Source organism: Mytilus edulis, chromosome 7 (assembly GCF_963676685.1).
Source record: "Mytilus edulis chromosome 7, xbMytEdul2.2, whole genome shotgun sequence".
In the NCBI taxonomy this organism is placed as follows: Eukaryota; Metazoa; Mollusca; class Bivalvia; order Mytilida; family Mytilidae; genus Mytilus; species Mytilus edulis.
In genome coordinates, this window is record NC_092350.1 from 92,088,546 (window position 1) to 92,100,417 (window position 11,872).

General features: G+C 32.4%; 1 long non-coding RNA gene across 2 annotated transcripts; it reads right to left on the reverse strand.

The window, feature by feature from the left end:
• Positions 1 to 261: 261 nt before the first annotated feature.
• Positions 262 to 9,496, reverse strand: LOC139482488 (uncharacterized). 2 transcript variants are annotated; one of them, XR_011654884.1, is made up of 3 exons: positions 9,343 to 9,496; positions 945 to 968; positions 262 to 533 (listed from the first exon to the last, which is right to left on the reverse strand). It is a non-coding gene; the product is annotated as an uncharacterized lncRNA (long non-coding RNA). The 2 variants fall into 2 exon arrangements; XR_011654885.1 differs by having other exon boundaries at positions 9,326 to 9,496.
• Between the last annotated feature and the right edge of the window lie 2,376 nt (positions 9,497 to 11,872).

Sequence of the window (11,872 nt, forward strand, 5' to 3'; positions counted from 1 at the left end):
ATGTATTGTGTAAAGAAGAACTGATATATCTCATGTTTTGTGTTATGATGTATTGTGTAAAGAAGAAAGTTCTGATATATCTCATGTCTTGTGTTATGATGTATTGTGTAAGGAAGAACCGATATATCTCATGTCTTGTGTTATGATGTATTGTGTAAGGAAGAACTGATATATCTCATGTCTTGTGTTATGATGTATTGTGTAAGGAAGAACCGATATATCTCATGTCTAATTTAGCTAGGTGTATTGCTGTTGTGTTACAATGTTTCTTACTCCAGTCTTATGAATAATACAGAAATACCTGTAATAACCAATATTTTCTCTGTTTAACAATGAATCACTCAGAACAAACAAGGGGGATTTATATATGATTCATCTTGTGTGTACTGTCAGCATGGTCAGTAAATACCTTTATATGTTTTAAATATTTCTACTTCACTTACACCCCAACTTGTATTTTCCAAATTAGCTCCATTCTTCAAAGATAATTCCACATCTTTAATGTTTCCATGGTAAGCAGCTTTACACAGTTTCTGTAAGTAAAACAAAGCATAAGCATTTCTCTCCTGAACATAATAATGTATGATAAATAAATAAATTCAAATAACAAACTACTTGTTTATAGTTTTAGTTATTCTGCTTAAGATGTCCATTTTTACAGTTTGCTTTTTAAATGCAACAACTACCAACTGACTCAGACAGTTAAACCGATGTTTGTAATTTCTGAGTTTTTTGACAAAGAAGACTTGGTATCATTGTATAATATATCAGGTTTGCTCCTTCAAATTTTGTACATTGAAACTCTTATAACTAGTGTCATTTTGATTTTTCTTCCATTTCCATCTATGTTTATAATGAACTACACACGTGTATCTTTGTGTAGTCAAAAGACAACATCGGTGACATGACCTCGGAAATACAAATGTATAAGAACAAAATCTTACCCTATCCCAACTTGCCATTATATCCTGCAAAAAAGGAAATAAAAATTAATTTACAGGATGTTTTAAATCTCAATAATCTATAAATATATTTCAAGCATTAAGTTAGGCATGATGCCATTCTTTGGATTGTTCCAATTTCTTCACCTTGTTAAGTTTAATAAAAGAACAGTTCCAAATTCCCCACGTTGCACTTATTTTATAATTCCAAGGGACATTACTCTTTTAAAAAAGTCTATCGTCCACCATTTTAGAACTTGTCCAAGATACTGCTGATATTAACCTATAATATAAGTATAAACCAGGTGATCCGCAGGGCGCAGCTTTATACGACCGCAGAGGTCGAACCCTGAACAGTTGGGGCAAGTATGGACAAAACATTCAAGCGTGATACAGCTCTGAATTTGGATTGTGATCAAATTTTTGACATTACATGGTTTTTTTTTACACAAAACAAATGTCAAGATTTTACAAATCAATTAAAGATTTCTTCTTCAAACTTTTTAAATCTAAAATTAAATAGTTGACACAGCATAGGTTTCTGACACAGAATGAATGTGGTCTAATGAACTTAAAAGGTTTTTTTTTGCCTTTGAGCAATTCACTATATAGATGCTGTTGAATATTAATCCTCTCAAAAAAATGTTTGAAGAAATTTTCTTTTTATTTATGAAATCTGAAATGAGAAAAATTTAAACCCCCCCCCCCTTTTTTTTCACATCCCCGCTTCCCTTTTTCCAAAACTGATATTAATTCAAATTTCTAATGGAGTTTGCAACAATAACTACTCTTTTAAATACATCATAAAATATTAAAATGTAAAATAAAGTGTTTGTTATCACTGAATGGTAAAGATTGGTTGGTAGTAAAAGTGAATATACATTGTTTATTGTATAAAACAATAAAAAAAACTTCATCAGCAACATTTTATATTGGCAAATTTCCAATGAAGTTATTTACATAAAGTTATTGGCAAATAAAAATAGAAAATGACATCATAGTCATGTCTGGCAAATGTCCAACATACATTATCTAAAAACATTTTAGATAAGATAAGGAAAAAAAGCTTCATCAGCAACATTTTATATTGGCAAATTTCCAATGAAGTTATTTACATAAAGTTATTGGCAAATAAAAATAGAAAATGACATCATAGTCATGTCTGGCAAATTTCCAATATATATTATCAACTACTATTCTATACAAAGAAAGATAACTCCAATTGAAAATTAATTGCTATTGCACAATATTGTGCAATTAGATATTTCTTGCTATTGTGCAATACTGTGCAGTTGAAAATTTCTTGCTATTGCACAATACTTGATATGGAATCCTGATTTGGACCAACTTGAAAACTGGGCCCATAATCAAAAATCAAAGTACATATTTAGATAAAGCATATCAAATAAGCCCAAGAATTTAATTTTTGTTAAAATCAAACTTAGTTTAATTCTGGACCCTTTGGACCTTAATGTAGACCAATTTGAAAACTGGACCAAAAATTAAGAATCTACTTACACAGTTAGATTTGGCATATCAAAGAACCCCAATTATTCAATTTTTGATGAAAACAAACAAAGTTTAATTTTGGACCCCAATTTGAACTAACTTGAAAACTAGGCCAATAATTAATCAAAGTGATGGAAATCACTCATGGAAAGATTAGAAGAGTAGTTTGAATTATCTAGTAAATGTTACCAACTATCCTTGTAAAACATAAATCTGGACCAACAGATTAAAACTTTAAAATGTCAACCCAAAAAAAAAATGAAAAATGTTGTTTTGGGGCATTTTGTCAGTTGAAACAGAGGTTATATGGCATTGAAGATTATAAGTTTTAGAGTGCCTTTTGGTCAATTTTTAAGTATTTTTCAACACAGGGCATTGAAAATGTACCTTTTCAACGTAAACCAATTAAAAAACTTATCTTATTGAAATGTGGATTCTTTCTTTGATTGCAAAAATATATATTCACTTCTAAAAAAAATTCAAATGACTAAAATAGACATAATGATTGATGGGAAATAAACTAATAAACAATGGTTTGTTATAATTAAAAGTTTTAAAATTTTTATACTGTTTCAGATAAAAAAAAAGTGTACTAATTTAATTGTTGATTAATTACAGATGATTATTGGAAATTTATCAAGTAAATTATAGGCCTTACTTGAATACCTTTTATTTATTCATAATTTTATTTATATTCATATTTCATTTTCTTAAGATCTTGTTAATCCATTAATCACTTATCTTTCAGATATAATTTACAGAATCACTTTATGTAATGTAGATCAAAAGTAATTGGCAATACATAAATCTATCATCATTATAAATATCAAACATCTAATATACACATTTGTGTATTCAATTATGAGGTCAAATACTTGTGTATTAAGAAGTATATGTACATTGATTGGTCTGTAGAATTATGTAAGACTGAGGTTGATAGGTAATGTGGTCAATTTGATTGGCAGTTTAGGAGGTGGGGCATTGTAATTAAAGGTCCACCTTGTCTCTGATTGTTTAGTGATAATGACAGTTGTCAATCATACTAGTTGAATCAATACCCAGTTACCTAATCAAAATGTTTTTTAAAATGCCTGCACATCAACACACCTTAATGACATACATTCTTGAATGAACTGCTCCAATAATATACCCAGTTTTTTCAGTGTATATGTGTATTATGTGCACAAACATGAGAACTATAGGGAACTATATTTCAGTGTGAATACATTTAGTAACAGTAGCTAACCTGTCCTGTTGTTAGGGAGGTCGGTGCCTAAGTAAAGATTTAGAACAAGTTCTAATCTTTCCAAAAATCTAAGTACATTTTTAGATTCAGCATATCAAAGAACCCCAAGGATTTAATTTTTGTTAAAATCAAACTAAGTTTAATTTTGGACCCTTTGGACCTTAATGTAGACCAATTTGAAAACGGGACCAAAAATTAAGAATCTACATACATAGTTAGATTCGGCATATCAAAGAACCCCAATTATTCAATTTTTGATGAAATCACACAAAGTTCAATTTTGGACCCTTTGGGCCCCTTATTCTGTTGGGACCAAAACTCCCAAAATCAATACCAACCTTCCTTATATGGTCATAAACCTTGTGTTTAAATTTCATAGATTTCTATTTACTTATACTAACGTTATGGTGCGAAAACCAAGAAAAATGCTTATTTGGGTCCCTTTTTGGCCCCTAATTCCTAAACTGTTGGGACCTAAACTCCAAAAATCAATACCAACCTTCCTTTTGTAGTCATTAACATTGTGTTTAAATTTCATTGATTTCTATTTACTTAAACTAAAGTTATTGTGCGAAAACCAAGAATAATGCTTATTTGGGCCCTTTTTTGGCCCCTAATTCCTAAACTGTTGAAACCAAAACTCCCAAAATCAATCCCAACCGTTCTTTTGTGGTCATAAACCTTGTGTCAAAATTTCATAGATTTCTATTAACTTAAACTAAAGTTATAGTGCGAAAACCAAGAAAATGCTTATTTGGGACCTTTTTGGCCCCTAATTCCTAAAATGTTGGGACCAAAACTCCCAAAATCAATACCAACCTTCCTTTTGTGGTCATAAACCTTGTGTTAAAATTTCATAGATTTCCATTCACTTTTACTAAAGTTAGAGTGCGAAAACTAAAAGTATTCGGACGACGACGACGACGACGACAACGCCGACGACGACGCCGACGCCAACGTGATAGCAATATACGACGAAAAATTTTTCAAATTTTGCAGTCGTATAAAAAAACTGGCAAAAATTGTACCTGTGAGAGCGCTAATGAGACCATTTTCCATAAATTCAATATTTCAAAGGGGCATAACTCTTTCAAAAAAAGTCGATCGTCCACCACTATAGAACTTGTCTGAGATATTGCTGATATTAACCTATTGTATAAGTTTTATAAAAATCTGGCAAGAACTACACCCGTGACAGGGCTAACAAGGCCATTTTCCATAAATTTAACATTTCCAATGGGCATAACTCTTTAAAAAATAAATGGGGAATGTGTCCATAGGGACACAGATGATGCTCCCGCTAGCATATACAGTTATAAAGGGACATAACTCAAGAACTGTAAAAGTGACACTACCAAAATTTGAACTTAAACTGAGTTTTGTGTTAATAAGCTTTATATATAAAAAAAGAAGATGTGGTATGATTGCCAATGAGACTTCTCTCCACAAGAGACCAAATGACACAGATATTTTAAACAACTATAGGTCACCGTACGGCCTTCAACAATGAACAAAGCACATACCACACAGTCAGCTATAAAAGGCCTCCGAAATGACAATGTAAAACAATTCAAACAAGAAAACTAACGGCCTAATTAAATTTATGTACAAAATATGAACAAAAAACAAAAATGTGTTTACACATAAACAAACGGTAACCACTGAATTATATATACATTTCATAACAATTAGTGGAGACAAACTTAAGTAAGAGAACAGAAACGAAAAATTCAACAATTTTTCCATTTGTATAGGGGCATAACCCTAGAACGGTAAAAATGACGCCACCAAAATTCATACTTGATCTGTGTTTTGTGGTAATAATCATGGTGTATAAGTTTCATAAAATGTGGTTGAAGCAAACTAAAGTTAAAGTCATATGAAACGAGTGAGTGGTGAAAAATAATGTTTTTCCAATTCTTGAACCAATGCATGTATATATCACAAACTAAGTCCTCTGTGCACGATTTTATCATTATTTACGCAAACATATCGTATAATCGTCAATTTTTTTTTCTCTCTGTCTGTTATGATTTAACAAATATGGCTGCTCATTAAATGCCGTGTTTTGAAGCCGAAGTTTACCGATTGTCACCTTATAGTAAACAAATAACAACAAGAGGCTGTCACAACGACAGCAAACCGGATTTATTAATATTTATTTGTGTCCTGGCAATATCACAAGAACCATTACTGATGAATGGTGAAAGAGAAAATTGTCAATATCAAATTTGACCTCCATTTTGTCATCAGTATCAACATATTAAAATTTGAAAAGCTTAGATTGAATGGTTCATGAGTAAATGCAACAACGTGAATGGAAACGCCATTTTACAATCTTTCAAGAACCATAACTCCTGAACGGTAAAAGTCAAAATCGTCATTATTGAACTTGACCTCTATTTTGCCATCAGTAACAACATATAAAAATTTCAAAAGCTTTGGTTGAATGGTTCATGAGAAAATGCACGGACACGACTGGAAACACCATTTTTCAATCTTTCAAGAACCACAACTCCTGAACGGTAAAAGTCAAAATCGTCTTTATTGAACTTGACCTCTATTTTGTCATCAGTAACAACATATTAAAATTTGGGAAGCTTTGGTAAAACAGTTCATGTGTAAATGCACGGACACGACTGGAAACTCCATTTTTCAATCTTTCAAGAACCATAACTCCTGAACGGTAAAAGTCAAAATCGTCATTATTAAACTTGACTTCCATTTTGTCATCAGTAACAACATATTAAAATTTGGGAAGCTTTGGTAGAACAGTTCATGCGTAAATGCACATACACGACTGGAAACTTCATTTTTCAATCTTTCAAGAACCATAACTCCTGAACGGTAAAAGTCAAAATCGCCATTATTGAACTTGACCTTCATTTAGTTGTCAGTAACAACATATTAAAATTTTAAAAGCTTTGGTTGAATGGTTCATGAGAAAATGCACGGACACGACTGGAAACACCATTTTTCAATCTTTCAAGAACCATAACTCCTGAACGGTAAAAGTCAAAATCGCCATTATTGAACTTGACCTTCATTTAGTTGTCAGTAACAACATATTAAAATTTTAAAAGCTTTGGTTGAATGGTTCATGAGAAAATGCACGGACACGACTGGAAACACCATTTTTCAATCTTTCAAGAACCATAACTCCTGAACGGTAAAAGTCAAAATCGCCATTATTGAACTTGACCTTCATTTAGTTGTCAGTAACAACATATTAAAATTTTAAAAGCTTTGGTTGAACGGTTCATGAGTTAATGCACGGACAACATTTGATTGCCGCCCGCCCGCCCGCCCGCCTGCCCGACCGCCCGCCCGCCCGCCGTACATCCCCAAATCAATAACCGACATTTTTGTCACAAAAATCCGGTTAAAAAGCATGGGTATTGAGCACGTGTTTAACATGTACAATCAGATAATTGTTTATTTTAATGACAGATTCATGCGTATTGCGATCACCGGATTTTTACGAGGAGGGTTACGCTCAGGTCACTATGCATATGGAAAATATGTCGGCGAATTGCTTCCTGGAAGCAAGCAATTAAAAATAAGTAAACTTCTTCTAAATGTGGACAAATTAAAGAATTTTCCTCAGAAAAAAGTATATGTACAAAAAATTTATAATGAAAACTATCCATTTAGTTATAAAAAACAGATGCATATTTTTTTTTAATTTGAGGTTTCATATGACTTTAAAGAACGGAAATGAAAAATTCAGCAGTTTTTTCCTATAATAAAAGGGCATAACTCTTGAACTGTAAAAATGATGCCACCAAATTTCAAACTCTATCTGTGTTTAGAGGTAATAAGCATTATGTATAAGTTTCATAACATTTGGTTGAAGAAAGTTACAGTAATAGAACACAAAAAAAAATTCATGAATTTTTCCATTTGTAAAGGGGCATAACTCTTGAACGGTAAAAGTGATGCCACCAAAATTCAAACTCGATCTGTGTTTTGTGGTCAATAATGAGCCATGTATATAAGTTTCATATCATTTAGTTCAGACAAACTAAAGTTAGAGAACAGAAACGAAAAATACAGCAATTTTTCCATTTTTAAAGGGGCATAACTCTAGAATGGTAAAAGTGATGACACAAAAATTCAACCTTGACCTGTGTTTTGTGGTAATAAGCATTGTTTATAAGTTTCATAACAGGTGCTAAAGGCAAACCAATTTTGGGACGTACTGACGTATGTACAGACGAACAAGGGTATAACTTAATGCCACCATTATAGTGCTTACAAGTCAGACATATTGCTGATATTAACCTATTGTATAAGTTTTATAAAAATCTGGCAAGAATTGTACCCCTGAGAGTTCTTATGAGGTCATTTTCCATCAATTTAATATTTCCAAGGAGCACAACTCGTGAGAGTGCTAACAAGACCAGACAGACGGACGTCCTGTATTTCCATGTCCCCTGCAACGCGTTTCGCGGGGGGAAATTAATATTCATCAAGTTGTTAAGCAGGAGATGTCCTAACAGGGCATAGACATACAGACAGTTTAATCAAGAAACAACGACAAGGCACATGGACATACGAACAGTATACTGAAGTCAGTTAATTTGATTATCTCCCCTTTAACATGTTTCACCACAAGCCACAATATCTGTCCAGCCGTTACACTGACAAGGTAAATGGACATACGGACAGTATATTGAAGAAAGTAAATTTGATTATCTCCCCTTTAACATGTTAGACCAGACACAATATCTGTCCAGCTGTTACACTGACAAGGCACACAGACATATGGACAGTATACTGAAGTAAGTTAATTTGATTATCTCCCCTTTAACATGTTAGACCACCAAACACAAAATCTGTCTAGCTGTTACAACGACAAGGCACATGGACATACGAACAGTATACTGAAGTCAGTTAATTTGATTATCTCCCCTTTAACATGTTTAACCACAAGACACAATATCTGTCCAGCCGTTACACTGACAAGGTACATGGACATACGGACAGTATATTGAAGAAAGTAAATTTGATTATCTCCCCTTTAACATGTTAGACCAGACACAATATCTGTCCAGCTGTTACACTGACAAGGCACACAGACATATGGACAGTATAATGAAGTAAGTTAATTTGATTATCTCCCCTTTAACATGTTAGACCACCAAACAAAAAATCTGTCTAGCTGTTACAACGACAAGGCACACAGACATATGGACAGTATATTGAAGTGAGTTAATTTGATTATCTCCCCTTTAACATGTTATACCACCAGAAACAATATCTGTCCAGCTGTTATGCTGACAAGGCACACAGACATAGGGACAGTATATTGAAGTAAGTTGATTTGATTATCTCCCCTTTAACATGTTAGACCACCAAACAAAAAATCTGTCTAGCTGTTACAACGACAAGGCACACAGACATATGGACAGTATATTGAAGTGAGTTAATTTGATTATCTCCCCTTTAGCATGGTCGACCACCTAAATAATGTCTGTCTAGCTCTTGCACTGACAAAGTTTTTATTTATTGGCTCATGCCATCAAAGCTAATAAGATATTATATAATTATTACTTATATAAAGACTCGATGTAGTGAATGTCCAAAAAGAGACACTTACACCTATACATCAGAAATATATATATACCGAGTATGATTAAGTACCCAAAGTCCCAAACAGAAGTCTGTTGGTTCTAGTTCTGAAACTGTCAATAACTACAACATGTACAAATTATCCTTCATAAAACTCCAATTGCAACTTCAGCTTATTTCAAAGGGTGTCATCATGGCGTTAATACCAGCTGCCACAGGTCAATAACAATCTGCAAATAAACATTAACATCAAATTTGAATCATCTTATTCTAAAAATAATAGATTATTAGATATCGTCATATGATCATATGATGCTGGATAAACCAATCAAATTAAATCAGTTTTTGTATTACGTTTTTCGTATCTTACTCCTTGCAGTGTGATACAGGATATATCTCTTAAAAAGATAACAGGCCACAACTATAAGAGAGTCATTTATATTTGATATTTCTTTAAAAGCATATTTTTAAATATTGTTTAGGGGCGTCTTCACTTCCATTCCTATGTTGAGCGATTGGTTGAAAAAAATGATAAACCAGACCGCCACTGATTATCCTTAAATAAATAAGAATTGCGTGAAATTTATGAATGGATGCATAAGTACAAGGCTGTTTTTTTAAACAACCTTGACTACACACGAGGGTCTTGCAAGAACGAAAAAATTAATTTGTATCGACGACGAGGACAGTTTAGACATCCTTAACTATACTCATGACGGTCTAGCACGATGACTTGTATATCAACAAGGGTAGTTTATATATCGAAATTGACTACCCATTGTTTTCAATGTTTATTCATACCCATAAGCGTAAAGTTCTAAATTTTGGTAAATCAAAAATCTAAATATTTCAAATCAAAATAGACAATAAATAACTGAATGTTGATAAATATTTTTTAAAACTAAATTATACATACTAACTATCATGCCGATATAAAAATTGACAAAAACCATCCAAGCATTAAACAAATTGAGAAGAACAGAATAAATAAAGAAGAACTATAGTTTTTACACCAGTAACAGATGATTTTGTCAATAAACAGATAAACAAATTAAATGTAAAAAAGTCTACAGGGTATGATGGTATTTCTTCTAAAATCATAAAGCTAGCACAATCAGCTATATTGCAAGTCCTATTAAATTGTTTATTAATAAATCTTTTGAAAACTCAGTCTTCACAGAAAAACTTAAATCTGCCCAAGTGGCCCCAATTTTCAAAAAGAACAACACCCTAGAAAAAGGTAATTACCGTCCTGTAAGTGTGCTGCCAGCTATTTCAAAACTTCATGAGCGAGCAATTCACGATCAAGACCATCAAGTATTAAATGGAATTTCTAAAAAAAACATTTTAATCCCCTTTTGTCAGCTTTTCGTTCTGGTTTTGGTTGTCAAACAGCGTTATTAAAAATTATAGAAGATTGGAAAAAAGCTCTCGATGAAAATAAATATATTGCTGCCATACTAATGGATCTATCAAAAGCCTTCGACTGTTTGCCCCACGATTTACTTCTATTAAAATTAGAGGCTTATGGCGTCTCTGAAAGCTCGTTAAAATTATTTAAAAGTTACCTTGAAAATAGGAGGCAACGTATATAAAGATCGATTGGCAACACTTACAGTGACTGAGAAATACTAATAAAGGGGTCCCCAAGGGTTCAATTCTTGGCCCAGTGTTGTTAAATGTCTTTATAAATGATATTTTCTACTGTGTTCAAGACATTACAATATATAATTATGCAGATGATAATACCCTGTCTTACTGTGACAATAATGTAGATAATTTAGAAAAAAATACTTAAAAATGAGTGAAAAAATGATAAAATGGTGTTCACAAAATTTAATGAAAGCAAATCCGGATAAGTTCAAGGCCCTTGCTATTGGCATGATTGGGGAAAAGACTAAAAATTATAATTTAACTTTTAATTTAGAAGGCAATACAATTTCATGTGATGACTTGGTGCAACGGTAGATTTTGAACTGAATTTTGATAAACATATATCTCACAAAATTGTAAAAAAGCTTGTAAACAACTAAACATTCTTAAACATATTGGCAAATATCTTAACAGGTTGGGACGTCTAACAGCTTACTACTCTTTCATTGTTTCAAATTTTGATTATTGTCCAGTAATTTGGCATTTCTGTAGTGAAACTAGAGGCTCTAAAGAGCCTGTGTCGCTCACCTTGGTCTATGTGAATATTAAACAATGGACACAGATGGATTCATGACAAAATTGTGTTTTGATGATGGTGATGTGTTTGTAGATCTTACTTTACTAAACATTCTTGCTGCTTACAATTATCTCTATCTATAACAGTACTTTCTGTGGAAAATGTTATTGAAAATCTTCAAATTTTAAGAAAATTGTTAAAAATTTACTATGAAGGGCAATAACTCCTAAGGGGTCAATCGACTATTTTGGTCATAAGTGACTTATTTTTAGTTCTTACTTTGATGTACATTATTGCTGTTTACAGTAATATTCAAGATAACAAAAAAAAACAGCAAAATTTCCTCAAAATTACCAATTCAGAGGCAGCAACCTAACAACCTATTATCCGATTCATCTGAAAATTTCAGGGCAGATAGATCGTGACCTGATC